Source organism: Cervus elaphus, chromosome 5 (genome assembly GCF_910594005.1).
Source record: "Cervus elaphus chromosome 5, mCerEla1.1, whole genome shotgun sequence".
Taxonomy (NCBI): domain Eukaryota; kingdom Metazoa; phylum Chordata; class Mammalia; order Artiodactyla; family Cervidae; genus Cervus; species Cervus elaphus.
Window position 1 is genome coordinate 54,150,239 of NC_057819.1, and position 14,656 is coordinate 54,164,894.

The 14,656-nt window shown below is 35.6% G+C and overlaps 1 protein-coding gene across 9 annotated transcripts in view; it reads left to right on the plus strand.

The window, feature by feature from the left end:
• Positions 1–14,656, plus strand: part of IL15 (interleukin 15) — a 93,890-nt gene that overhangs the window by 33,997 nt on the left and 45,237 nt on the right. Inside the window, exon 1 of one of the 9 annotated variants that reach the window (XM_043902497.1) lies at positions 1,163–1,237. The exons of the other annotated variants lie outside the window; for them this stretch is intronic. The gene's annotated coding sequence lies outside the window, so the exon portion shown is untranslated. Of the gene's footprint in view, positions 1–1,162; positions 1,238–14,656 lie in introns of those variants that run through there. 9 annotated transcript variants of the gene reach the window in all.

A 14,656-nucleotide genomic window follows, 5' to 3' on the forward strand; every position in this document is an offset into this window, starting at 1 on the left:
GTTTTCCCCTCCATTTCACCCTGACATTGTCCTTATACTATAGGTATACATCCTATAACAAGAGGTAGCTGTGTCTTACATTTTTGTTTTTAACTTAATCTGGCAATCCTAGTCTTTTACATAGAGTATTTAGTCCATTTTCATTTAATATAATTACTGATATAGTTGGAATCGTATCTACCAGGATACTGTTTGTTTCCACTTGACTCATCTCTTTATGTAGTTTTATCCTTCCTTTCTTGACTTTATATGGATTAATGGGTTTTTAATGGATTCCTCTACTAATTTATTAATTAATATTATTTCACTCTTTATTTTTCCCTTAAATATTAAATGTATCTTTTAAAATTGTAGCTTAAGATATTGTTACCTAGATATTACAGTATGCATCATTTGCATATTACACCCTATCTAATGATTTTTTAAAAGAAGAGAGTACTTCAATGTGATTTAAACCCTTCCAGAGGAATATAAACTCAGCTTGCTTTAATGAAGGGAGATTATCATTGACACCTAAACGTGCTCAAAATTTCACAAGAAGAAAACTCTTTTCAATTTTATTTATGAATATCAATGAAAAACTCTTCAGAAAATTATTTGCAGCTCATCAAAGGAATTATGTATTCTTGATGAAGTAAATTTCATTCCAGGGATGAAAGATTATGAAGCCTATTTAAATATTTCATTGTAATAGTTGATCTAAGGGAAAAATCATATGTTAATTTCTACTCATTTGATAAAATTTAGCAAGCATTCTGGATGTTTTAAAAAAGAGAGACACCTCATTAAAGAAAGAGTCAAACATTTTATAACCATGACAGAACAATAAACTGTATGTTCACACATACACATACACAGACTCAGTCCAGTGACATTGTCAATAATGGCTAAATGCTAGAGGTACTTCTGTTATTTCTGCTCAAAAACAAGCAAGATAATTGTGTTTACCTCTCACCCCTGTTAGTGATGTACCAGAGATATTAGTTAACAAAACCAAAAAAGGCAAAGGAATTTGAGGTATGAAATTTAGAAAAGTGTAAGTAAAGCTGTTATTTGTAAATGACTTAATACTTAAAAAGAAAAATGTAATCTAGCTAAACATTTTCTATTGCTCAATTCCAGCAACTAAAAGAGAGAGAGAGAAAAGGTAACTCTCACTCATTAAAAGAAATCATTTGGTTGGCAAAAAGCAAGCCAAAAGAAAAGAAAAACTCTGGAGAAATTCTAAAGGAGACTGGTAAGCTGGGAAAAATATTTGCCTCTCAAATGACCAGGAGTTTTCTCTCTAAATATATTTTAGGAATTGTGGGAGTGTTAAGAATTACAAAGCAATAAAACAGTGTGTGTTAGTCACTAAGTTGTGTCCAACTCTTTGTGATCCCATGGACTGTGGCCCACCAGGCTCCTCTGTCCATGGGATTCTCCAGGCAAGAGTACTGGAGTGGTTGCCCTGCCCTCCTCCAGGGGATCTTCCTGACCCAGGGATCAAACCCAGGTCTCCCACATCGCAGGCAGATTCTTTACCAACTGAGCCGAGTAGGCAAAGATAAATGAACATTAAAAATACAAATAGTGGGCGGCCCTGGTGGCTTCATGGTAAAGAGTCTGCCTGCCAGTACAAGAGACGCAGGTTCGATCCCTGGTTCAAGAAGACCCCACATGCCACAGGTCAGCTAAGCCCGTGTGCCACAAATATTGAGCCTGTGTTCTAAAGCCTACGTGCCGCAGCTACCGAGGCCCGGACACTAGAGACTGAGCCCTGCAAGAAGGGAAGCTGCTGCAGTGAGAGGCCCGTCAACCAGCTAGAGTAGCCCCCTCTGTCCGCAGCTAGAGAAAAGCCCATTCAACAGCGAAAACCCATTACAGTCAAATAAACAAATAACACAAAATAGCACCTTGATTCATAGACAATATGTTCAACCTCATGTGAAGTGCTGCTTGTTATTTAATTTTATTTGAGGAATGTAGAAATAAAAGTACGTATTACTAAATTTGCTTGCATTTCATAAGGAAACTTTTAAGTATTTGCAAGGACTAAAAATGTTTGCCTAAATCAAGACAGGAAGGTGGAGGGGAAACAGGTGAACAGGGACAGGAATCAGGGTACAGTTTCTAAAATGAATATCTTTTCTTTTTTTTTTTTTCTTTTCTTTTTATTTTGTTTTAAAGTATGTACATTACTTTTATAAAAAATATAACAAACGGCAATTTTTTAATTACATGAGTTTCAGCTGTACATTATAATTTGACATCTGTATACGTAGTGATCACTTCCTAAAGTCAATTAAATGTAACTTTTTCCCCAAATTTAAAAAGTAAGAAATGCATTTGAGTCTAATTTGCTTTCTTGATGACTGTAGATATTGGATTCCATAAAGTGTTCATTTGTTGTTTGTATTTTTACTGCAATGATCTTTGTTATTTATATTTAGAGATATTTTTGTTTTTCTTACCGAATTTTATAATCCTTTAAAAATATAAGGAACAAGCACATTTTAGTCTTTTTTTTTCCCACTTTTATTAGTGTTTACCCTATCATTTGGTTTATTGTACATTAACTTATAGAAATATTAATTTTTATTTTGTCAACTCTATCAATTTTATTTTGTTGAATTTTTAAAAAATTGCTTTAAATCCTATCCCCAAATCAGGCTTTTATATATTTGCTTCACATCTATTAGGTCTGGTTCCTCTTTATTACTTTTCTACTTCAAAATTGTTCTCACTGTTTTCACTAGTAGATTTTTCCGAGAAGAATGTAAAGATTGTAATGTCAATTTCATTTCCTATGAAATAATTTGGAAAAATATCTCTGTAATGCATAGTGTTTCTATCCAGGAATAAAGTATACTTCTCAAATTATTTGTCTTTTTTGCTTTTTAATTTAGCTTTATTTATTTTTATGTAGTTTAATATAGTCATGTTTATTTTAATTGTACACTTTTGTCAATAATGTGAGTTATATAATTTCCTCTACATATTGCTAAAATATAGAATGATGAATATGAAAATTATGGTTATTCAGTTTTTATTTTCATTTGTTTTGCTCCAAACCATCTTAAAGAACTTGCCATTTCAGTCTTTGTGATATCTCAAGTACTGTATTTAGCTTTGTTGTATTAAATACTTGTTGAATTTATAAAAGTGATGGTCTTATTTTTTTTGAGTAGTTTTAACTAGAATTTCTTACTTTTTCTACTTTATTAATCAGAAATTCCAAAAAAAGTTCCAAAGTATAACCACCAGGGTATTTTATTCTTACTCCTGAATACAGTGGGGACGCACTGATTTGTTAGTAGCTTAGAAGTCGGTATTAGTTTAAAGAAGACTTGATTATGTTAAGAAGTAACTATTCTATTCCTTTTATTAAGACTTAATTTTTTTAAGAGAATGGATGCTGAATTTTGTGAAATGCATTGTGGGGCACTATTAGCGTTTGAAGCCCAGCTCGAGCACTTAGGAGCACTGTACCAAAGACAGGCTAGCTACTGCTGCTCTCAGCTTTGTCGTTTGTGAAATGGACACAGCAGGTGTTGTATGGCTTAATTCATACCCTGTTTTTTTCAGAACACCACTCTTAGTAAGTCACTCACCTTCAAAGAAAAGTGTCCTTGCTTCTTATAGTCAGCAAGATTAAGAAATAAGTTTGTCTTCTGCTTTTCAAGGCTCTGTGTACTCAGGAAGGAAGGGTGGAGTTGAGTTAGATACTGATTTTTGAGATGTTTAAGTTCTCGTGAGTAGGTGATAAAGTGGAGCGTGTTTATTTTTGTCTTGGTGTCCTAATGTGCGTAATATTCAAAAGCTGACAAAATACTGGTTAGTCCTCTGCCCACAGATCTGCAGGGCTAGTCACAATGCATATAAGCATGAACCTCACTGCCAGTCTATCACTAATAGATACCGATACTATCTATCAGTAAATTACTTATTCATCTTCTGCATGTGTGCTCAGTCCTACCTGACTCTTTACTACCCCAGGGACTTAGCCCGCCAGGCTCTTCTGTCCATGGGTTTCTTCAGACAAGAATACTGGAGTGGGTTGCAATCCCCTCCTCCAGGGGATCTTCCAGACCCAGGGATGGAACTTGCATCTCTTGTGTCTCCGGTATTGGCAGGCGGGTTCTTTACCACTAACTAGTGTCACCTGGGAAGCCCCGTTTCTCTTCTATCTTATCTTAATTCTAATTTTCTTATACAGGTGATTATTTCAATACTCTGTGGAAATCTCATCTGAAATCTTAGCGTTTTTTATGAGGCAGTGGAGATTTGTCTACTGTCACTAGTAGTAAACTTACCTTACAGAACTATAATTTGTACATTAAAATGTCCAGAAAGGAGGTATCCCTTTTATTAATACATATTGTATAATTGTGGTGAAAACACTTTGCGGTTTTATTAAAGCTTGTTAAATTATTGATTTTGTGATAGAGCTAATGCTTAGTACTACATATGCCAGGAAATATAAGCACATCCTTGTCAAGAAGTATTTTCTATGGAATGAAGGATCCTTTTTTTAATTTAAAGCATTTTAAAAAACTTGTTTGTTTGTTCATTTACTTTCGGCTACCCTGGGTCTTGGTTACTGCCCACAGGCTGTCTCTAGTTGCCGCGAGCAGGGGCTTCCCTCTAGTCGTGTGGCTTCTCTTGCTGTGGAGCACCGGCTCTCGCGTGCTGGCTCAGTAGTTGTGGTTCAGGGGCTTGGTTGCTCTCTAGCATGTGGGATCTTCCCGGTCCAGCAATTGAACCCATGTCCCCTGCTCTGACCGGTGGGTTATTTACCACTCGACACCAGGGAGGTCCAATGGAGGACCTTTTGCAAGATAGATCCTGCAGATCCTCTGAGCCTCAGTCTACCTATTCAGGCCATGCTTTTAAACTATCTCTGCTTTAATTGGCTTATCTTCCTTTATGTCACCTTGCTACCGCCTCTCACATACAAGTATGGCTCTCTCCTTAGCCATCCTCACCATTCTTTTGTGGGTTTTGGCAGAAACTTCTGGATCCCTTCCAGTGAGGAAGTTTGGGTGTGTTAATTCAGTCCTTCTCTCTGCCTAGTTAATCCTCACCTTTATTTTTCTATCACAGTTGGCTGTCTGTTTAGTGGGGGTACCCTTTTTGTTGATATCCGTCAGGAATTCCAAAGCATAAGCCAGGACTAAGCCTTACCACCAAATGTACTCTCAACCCACTCCACCAAGGGTACCAATCCCTCAGTGGAGAGTTTATCTCACATCTGTCGTCTCCTACGTGTTTTAGCTTTCTCTCCCTCCTGGCTGAAACATTCACTTGGATCACATCTTTCTGATCTTGAGAATTTTCTACCTGCCTCTTTCTACTTCTACTGTAAAAGGAACTCTATTTAGACAAACTTTCATTTTCCAGGAGCCTCAGGAAAGCTAAGTGGTAGGAATTTTCCAAACAGGATTTGACATTAGTTTAATTCTGAGAGGCATGGTGCAAGAAATTAAGCCAGCCTTCCTGCTTTCCTGCCCTGGTGCTGACAGTTACTAGCTGTGTAACTTTGGACCAGGAATCCCTGTTCCTCAGATTTCTTATCTTTAGAATGATGATAATAACAATTCTTTCCTTACAAAGTTGTTGTAACAAAAAAATTGGTTCATACTATGTAAATGTAATAGCTTAGAACAGTAACTAAGTAGTCAGTACTTGATATTTGTTAGTAATTATTCTATTATTATGATTTTAAATAATAGTTTAAAAATCCTTCTTTTATATATTTGAAGATGGCGAGCATAAGTAGAATAGAAGGTAGGTAAGTAAATTCTTATTTGTGCGTGCTGAGTTGCTCAGTCTTGTCCGTCTCTTTGTGACCCATTGTACTGTAGCCCACCAGGCTCCTCTGTCCATGGGATTTTTCAGACAAGAGTACTGGAGTGGGTTGCCATTTCCTCCTCCAGGGGATCTTCTCAACCAATGATTGAACCTCGTCTCCTGTGTCTGCTGCATTACAGGCATATTCTTTACCACTAAACCATAAGAGAAGCCCGAGGTGGGGGTTGAACCTGGGGCCTCGTACATGCAAAGCATGCAATATACCACTGAGCTACACCCCCTGCAACTTCTTATTGGCCACCATTTAATTGGAAAATAAAGTTGGAAATGCAGGTGTCTGATTATGTAGGACTTTGAAAACGCCATATAATTTATTTATTATTTTTAAAGAAACTTTTCTGTTTATTAAAGAAACTCTTTAAATCATTCAAACTTCTTTGTAAACTCCTCCTATGGCTGTACCTCTGTCCTATAAGATCTCAACTCCTAAATAGGTTACTTTTACCTGGGGTTTATTTTCCTCTTTTTTTTTTTAGCTTTTTATTTTATATTGGTGTATAGCCAGTTAACAATGTTGTGATAGTTTCAAGTGAACAATAAAGGGACTCAGCCATACATATACATGTATCCTTTCTCCCCACAAACCCCCCTCCCATCCAGGCTGCCACAGAACATTGAGCAGAGATCCATGTGCTATACAATAATAGGTCATTTGTTGGTTATCTATTTTAAATATAGCAGTGTGTACATGACCATCCCAAGCTCCCTACCTATCCCTGCCCCTCAGCAACCATAAACTCGAACAATGCTGTATAATTTACACATACAATAGTAAGCAATGGAAAACTTGATACAGTTTAAGTGATTTATGATGATAATAAAGTTGTTGTTTTAAATTAACCCATTAGAGAGGCACAGACAGTAGAATTAAAGAGTGAAACAGAGATTATAGTTATGGGAATTCAGCCTTAAGGTGATGCAAGTTTAGATTAAGTTGTTGAAAATAGCAATGGTGACACACAAAAGCATAGAAATGGTTATTAGGCTCAGAGAGAGGCTCTGGCAATAGGTGTTTCTGAGCCAGGGGTCATGGTTTAAGCAAGTTGAATGAAAGTTAGCAGAGGGTGTTGTCTCGGCAGAAAAACTTTGCTTTTAGATTAATGAAGTTTGAGAAAGTGATAGCCTATTTGGATGGAAATACCATTGACAGTGATCAGACTTCTTTGTGTAAAGGTTCAAATAGCAAATATTTTAATTGTTGTGGGACAACCATTGTCTATGTTACATAGTCTTCTTTTTTAAATTTCTTCTTTTACTAATTTTAAAATGTAGAACAGAAGCTTCAACCTGATTTCCCCCATCAAGCCATATTTTGCAAACCCCTGCTATAATTTATTGTCAGAGAACAGAACGATGGCAGACACGTCTGGGCTAGAGATCTAGATTTCCTAATCTTTAGCACACATATGTTTTGAAAAGTCATTACTGAAGTGGGTTGCCATGCCCTCCTCCAGGAGATCTTCCCAACCCAGAGATCAGACCCACATCTCTTACATCTCCTGCATTGGCAGACTGGTTCTTTACCCCTATTGCCACCTGGGAAGCCCAAAATTAATATACACTTTAAAAAAAATTGGTTAGAATTTAACATAATAGTTTCTGAAAATCCTTAAGTTCATAATTCTAAGGAAATTAATGTAAAGTTTGGCTTACATTTGGTTTATGAGAGCATCATGGTTAATGACAGAACAAAACAGCACATAATTGTAGCTAGCTGCATTTGGCATCAAGGATTGGGGATTATTTATGTTTTAACTACAGGATTAAAGGGTGTTATAATCTTTTAAAATTGACCAAAATAAATGCATTATAAAAAGCATTTAATAAAACAACTTGAGTTCTTTAATTCTATCTAAATTAACCAAAATCAATGGCACAATTTAAAGAAGCCTCTTAAACTAGCTAAAATTAATGAGTCCATTTATTCCCTCAATTCAAGTAGATCACAAGAGAATAATTATATTTTCCTGACTGAATTTTATTGATCTTAAGCTTAACCAAGGCATTTTGCTTCTTACAACAGATTTCTAGAGAGATTCAATCTCATCCCATTAGGACCAAGACATTATTTTATTTGTTTTCTTTAACATGATACCTTATTTCAGATAAACTTTTGAAGTTTACAAAGAGTATTGATTTCTTATAGATGCAGAATTCAGGTTACAGAAAGTAGTTTTAGATAAATTCAATATTGTGTTTAGTTTTAGGTACTAAGTTTTAAGAAAAATATTGATATATTAGGTTTTACTTACAAGGAGACAATCAGGAATATAAGCTATCTATTATAAACTCAAGTGAAAAACACTTAGCAAAGAGACTTTGGATGGGCTATGCATGGGGGTGGGTCCATGTATATCGATTTCTTAAAATATTTATGAGTAGAGGAAGTAACGGGTTGATTCATCCATCCATTTATCCATGATTTATCCATCCACCCAACCATCCATCTATCCAACCTTTTAAAAATTTCCTTCTTTATGTTTGTCATCTTGCATGTACTTGAGATTCAAAGATGAGTAAGACATCCCCCACCTAAAGAAGATCACAGACTAGTGAGGATATTCAGTTTTGTGGGCACAGTTTTAGCTAAGTTAACTAATCAGCCTTTGTTTTCTCTTCTTTAAGTCTGGATATTAATAATAAGTAGTTCATCAGGTTATAGTTAGGGGAAAAATTAGGTTGTGATAGGTACTACAAAGTGCTGTAGAAAGTTAGATGATTTAACATTATAGGCTGAGATTTATTGACTAGAGATTACTAACTCATATTTTCTAAATCTTATCATTTAGAAATTTGTATATGGTGGATCAGTTATCTATTGTTAGGTAATAACAAATTATCCAAAATTTTTGGACTTAAAGCCACAGTGCTTTATTATTTCTTACAATTCTGCTTGTTGACTGGTCAGTTTCTGTTAGTCTTGTCTGGACTTATCCAAGATTCCTCACTCACATGTCTGGGCCCTTGGGGCTAGCTGTGATCTGAGTTTTTGTCTCTATATGTTTATTTCATTTAGCAGTCTAGCTGGATTTTCTTTCATGACAGTGGAAACATTCAAAGATGGAGAAAACAGAGAGGCATGGCTTCCTACAAACCTAACCCTGGAAATTCCTTTTTATTTTTGCCAATCTTCTCAACCTCAGCAAGTTATAGAGATAGGGCCAGTCCAGGTTAATGGGACAGAAAAGAGATTCCATCCCTCTATGGAAGGAGAAGTGACATCACATTGCACAAAGGCATAGGGATGAAGGGTTGTTGTGGCCATCTTTGCAATATGGTGAGTTTTCATTTCACCTTTGATAAAATCTTTCTATATACAGAGACTGACAGTTGTATTTTTTTATTTTGGTAATCATTACTAGTAAATAATTATGTGAAATAAGATAAAGGAAATATTGCAGCTTCTTCTGACTTATGCATTCATTATGAGTAAAGGTTCTATCTGTATATGAGTAAAATCTACTAATTTGAATTTTACATCCCATTAGTTGATCTTCGGTGGTTTAACAATAGAAATAAATCCTACCTCTTACTAGCTGTCATTTTTATTACTTCATAACAAAAAGATAAATATATTTTAATTCAATTTTCCTTTTATTTCAGTGTATAACCAAGGCTTAGAGATAATAGAGTGGAGATGGGGAGCAATTTTGTTTTATTTTTTAATCTAGTAGTTTTAATGGCTTCCCCAATGACTCAGTGGGTAAAAAAATCTTCCTGCAATGAAGGAGACTGGGTTTGACCCCTGGGTTGGGCAGATCACCTGGAGATGGGAATGGTAACCCACTCCTGTATTCTTGCCTGAAAAATCCCGTTGGACAGAGGAATCTAGTGGGCTATAGCCTGAAGGGTCACAAAGAGTCAGACGTGACTGAGCAACTGAGCAGAGCTGAGTAATTTTAATGTCATTTCTAGTTGTTTAGTCTCCTTACTTTTTAAAAATTTTAACTGAAGGATAATTGCTTTGCAATGTAGTATTGGTTTCTGCCATACATCAACATGAATCAGCCATGGGTATGCATACTTCCCTCTCTGTTGAACCTCCCTCCCACCTCCCATCCCATCCTACCCCTCTTATGATCCTGTGTATTTCTGCATTGTCTTTTGTAATCTCTCCTTTTTTATTCCTAATTTTGTTGATTAGAGTCTTCTCCCTTTGTTTGTTTGTTTGTTTGTTTTTTATTCCTTTGAGTCTGGCTAATGGTTTGTCAATTTTGTATATCTTCTCAAGGAACCAGCTTTTAGTTTTATTGATCTTTGCTATTGTTTCTTTCATTTCTTTTTCAGTTATTTCTGCTCTTACCTTTATGATTTCTTTCCTTCCACTAACTTTGGAGTTCTTTTGTTCTTCTTTTTTCCAGCTGCTTTAGGTGTAAGGTTAGGTTATCTATCTGATGTTTTTCTTGTTTCTTGAGGTTGGATTGTATTGCTATAAACTTCCTTCATAGAAACGGGTTTTGCTGCATCCCGTAGGTTTTGAATCGTTGTGTTTCCATTATCATTTGTTTCTAGAAATTTTTTTATTTCCCATTTTATTTTTTCAGTAACCTGTTGGCTATTTAGAAATGCATTGGTTAATCTCAGTGTGTTTGTATTTTATATATATATATATATATATTTTTTTTTCCCCTATAATCGATATCTAGTCTCATAGTGTTGTGGTCAGAAAAGATGCTTGATTTGACTTCAGTTTTCTTAAATTTACCAAGGCTTGATTTGTGACCCAAGATGTGATCTATCCTAGAGAATGTTCTGTGTGCACCTGAGAAGAAAATGTGTTCTTCTGTGTTTGGATGGAATGTCCTGAAGATACCAATTAGATCTAATTAGGTGGAGTATGTCATTTAAGGCTTGTGTTTCTCTGTTTTCTGTTTTGATGATCTGTCCATTGGTATAAGTGGGGTGTTAAAGTTCCCTACTATTATTGTGTTACTGTCTGTTTCCCCTTTTACGTCTGTTAGAGTTTGCCTTATGTATTGAGATGCTTATATGTTTGGTTCATAAATGTTTACAATTGTTATGTCTTCTTCTTGTACTGATCCCTTGATCATTATGTAATATCTTTCCTTATCTCTTATAATATTCTTTATTTTAAGGTATATTTTGTCTAATGTGAGATTTGCTACTTTGGCTTTCTTTTGATTTTCATTTGCATGGAATATCTCTTTCCATCCTCTCACTTTCAGTTTGTATGTGTCTCTAGGTCTGAAGTGTGTCTCTTGCAGACAGCAAATATATATGTCTTGTTTTTGTATCCATTCAGGTAGTGTGTGTCTTTTGGTTGGACCATTTAATCCATTTACACTTAAAGTAATTATTGATATATATGTTCCTATTGGCAGTGAAAACAAATTATATATATTGATTATAGTCTCTCATGATAGGTAATGTCTTTTAATTTTCTTGAAGATGAACACAATTTCTTATCTTCTGACTTTTAAATATTCTGCTGCTTTTGGATAGAATGTTTTGTGTATGTCTGTTAGGTCAGATGACTGACCTAACATGTAGTTTAAATCAAAGGTTTCCTTATTGATTTTTTTTGTCTGGATGATCTATCCATTGATATCATTGGGATGTTAAGTCCTTTGCTATTATTGTATTTTTTTTTCCTTTTCTCCCATTGGGTATATTAATATTTGCTTTATGTATTTAGGTGCTCCTATATTGGTGCATAAATATTTACAAATGTTTTATCTTCTTGTCAGATTGACCCTTTGTCACTGTCTAAAGTCGTTTCCTTAACTCATGTCCATTTGTGTCATATGTATATAATATTTTGCTGTCATCCTAATAGCAGTCTCATAGATTCACTTTCTTTTTAATCTTATTATACAGTTTATCCTCTTTCAAAGTATTCTGGTTTCTTTCTAACTTTATTACATGGTTTATCTTCCTTCAGAGTACTCTCATTTCTTATCCTATTCCTAATATTCTACCATAATTAATTTTCTGCTCTTTTCTCTCAAGCCACATTTCCACTTTCATAGCTATGCATTATTTTGACTAGTGAAACCATTTAAGCAAGTTGAGCATTCACAAGGCACTTAATCTTTCCTGTTTGGGTCCTGGAATTGAGACAGTTTTGCTAAAATTGATATTAGCCTTGCACAGGTTTCAGGTAATTCTTCAGTTGTTCTTTATTGTAATAGTGAATCAGAACCTAGAGCACTTGTGACTTTATTTATCAGGATTCTAATCTTGTTTACAGAGAAGGCAATGGCAACCTACTCCAGTACTCTTGCCTGGAAAATCCCATGGATGGAGGAGCCTGGTGGCCTGCAGTCCATGGGGTCGCTAAGAGTCAGACATGACTGAGCGGCTTCACTTTCACTTTTCACTTTCATGCATTGGAGAAGGACATGGCAACCCACTCCAGTGTTCTTGCCTGGAGAATCCCAGGGACGGGGGAACCTGATGGGCTGCCGTCTATGGGATCGCACAGAGTCGGACATGACTGAAATGACTTAGCAGCAGCAGCAGCAGCAATCTTGTTTAAAGATATCTTTTTAAAAAAACTATTATTTTTTATGTTCAACTGAATTGAAACATGTATAAGATGAAAATACAAATTAGCCAAAATGATTTTCAAATATACTTTGTGAATCATCTGATTAATTTAATGTGCTATCTCACATGACGTTTCATTTTAATTACACGAACCTGTTAAGTCTGTTTAAGGTATTGAGGACCTTGGCAGAAATAATAGCCAAACAATTTTGCAGAGGATTTCAGAATGGTTGACTTCCAAAATGTGACAGATATCTTTGAAATTTCATAAAATAAAATATTTAAAAGTATAGTAATTGCTTCTTAAATTCTTATTGCATGTTAATTACCTTGCTAGGTTTATTGTGTGCGTCATCTCTGTACTCCTCATTACAACTTCTTATGATTTATTTTGTCATCTTTGTTTTTTACAAGCTTTGGGAGGTAAGTAAATTGCCCTTTGCCGTATAACAAATCATTACAAACTTAGTGGTTTAAAATAATATCCATTAATTATATCACAGTTAGGTAGATCAGAAGTCCAGACAAGCTTGACTGGGTATTTTACTCAGGGTCTCACAAGGTAGAAATTGAGGTGTTTTCCAGGCTGGGCTTTTATGTGGAGGCTTTGAAACTCCAAAAACATCCATTGCCAAGCATAATTCAGCATAATTCATTGTGAGCATAATTCAGTTCCTGTGGTTGTACGAGTGAGGCTGTCAGCCCTTGCTGGCTGTCAGCAGGGGCTACATACTAGTCCTAGAAGCCACCAGTATTCCTTCTTACATGACTCCTTTCATCGTGATACCAGCAAAGGCATGTGTAGTCCTTCTCATGACTTGAATCTCTCTGGCTTCCCTTTGTGCCACCATCCAGAAAAAGTTCTGAGCTCATGTGATTAAATGAGTTGTCCTCCTTGCCCTCTTCCCCTCATATAATCTCCCTGTTAAGGTCAACTGTGCCATATAACATCACATAACATCTCCATATAACAGGGGTAATACCTCATCATATACACATTTTAAGGTAGGATTTGGTAGGGGGGCAGAGTGAGGTGTATAATTTTGCTTGCCATGACCTGTTCCTCAAAATAGTAATTGACTGAGTTGGAGTGCAAGCCTGGATTTGGTTGAACTACAGAACTTTGTCCCCATAGCACATTCATCAGAGGGCCTGATTTTATACACGGGCATTATGGGAACCAACATTATTGCTACATAGCCAGACTGTGTTGGTTCTACATACTGCTGTGAAAATACTGCATTCGAGGGTGCCAGGACAAGCTTTACATGAGCACTGGTCCTGTAAAATAGGACATCCAGATGGTCAAGGGTAACATAAATTAGGTTTTGTTATGCTCTGCATATTTTCGTGATTTGCACTGAACGTCAGTTTAAGCCACCCTATTGTATTTCAAGCTGTGGTTTCTGCTTGCACCCTGTCTCCCCTCTGTCTATCTTATAAATGCACTTTAAAGACTTGATTAACTGAGTCAAACTCATTTTAGTTTCTTTCGGAAATCAGAGTGCAATTGTAGTTTTTCTTTTTTATTCATATTCTTTTCAGAGGTAATTGAATTGAATGACTATAATTCTTTTAAGAGTGTGCTAGGGGAACTGCAAAAACTATAAAGTCAATGAAGAAAATTCCCACTCTTGAAGATACCAAGCTACCATTAACTAGAGACCACATGGAGTAGAATATTTGATCTGGTGCACACACACACATATATAGCACATAGTGTTATAATGAATATATGATATATACTACTTAGGCTATTGAGTGTAACTTTTTCTGAGAGTACAATTGATTTCTTTGTTGACTGCTTTTGAATCTTGTTTTTTCTCCCCATTAAGACAATGACAGAATCTATTTTCCCCCCAAGATTTAGAGGTTGGACCCAGCCTCACAGTTGTGGGAACCGGATCGGTTGTATTAGGAACAGTGTAGTTTATGTGTGAAATAGTGTGCATTCTGGATTCCATAATAATTATTATTTACTCAATAATTAAGTAATTTGGGACAAGTCAGTAGACATCTCTGAACCTCATTGTCCCAACTATAAATTGAACAACCTACTTTGGCTAGTTTCCAAGTTGCTAGAGATTTTTCATGTATTTTGGTTTGACGACCTAGAGTTTGTTGGATCTCAACAAAACATATGAATAAAATTTACAGATGAATGTGTGTGACTATTTCTTTTAAATTTAATTAGGTCCCATTTGTTTATTTTTATTTCCATTTCTGTAGGAGGTGGGTGTGTGACTATTATAATAATAAAATTGATTGGAATGTGCATGGGGCCTGCCATACT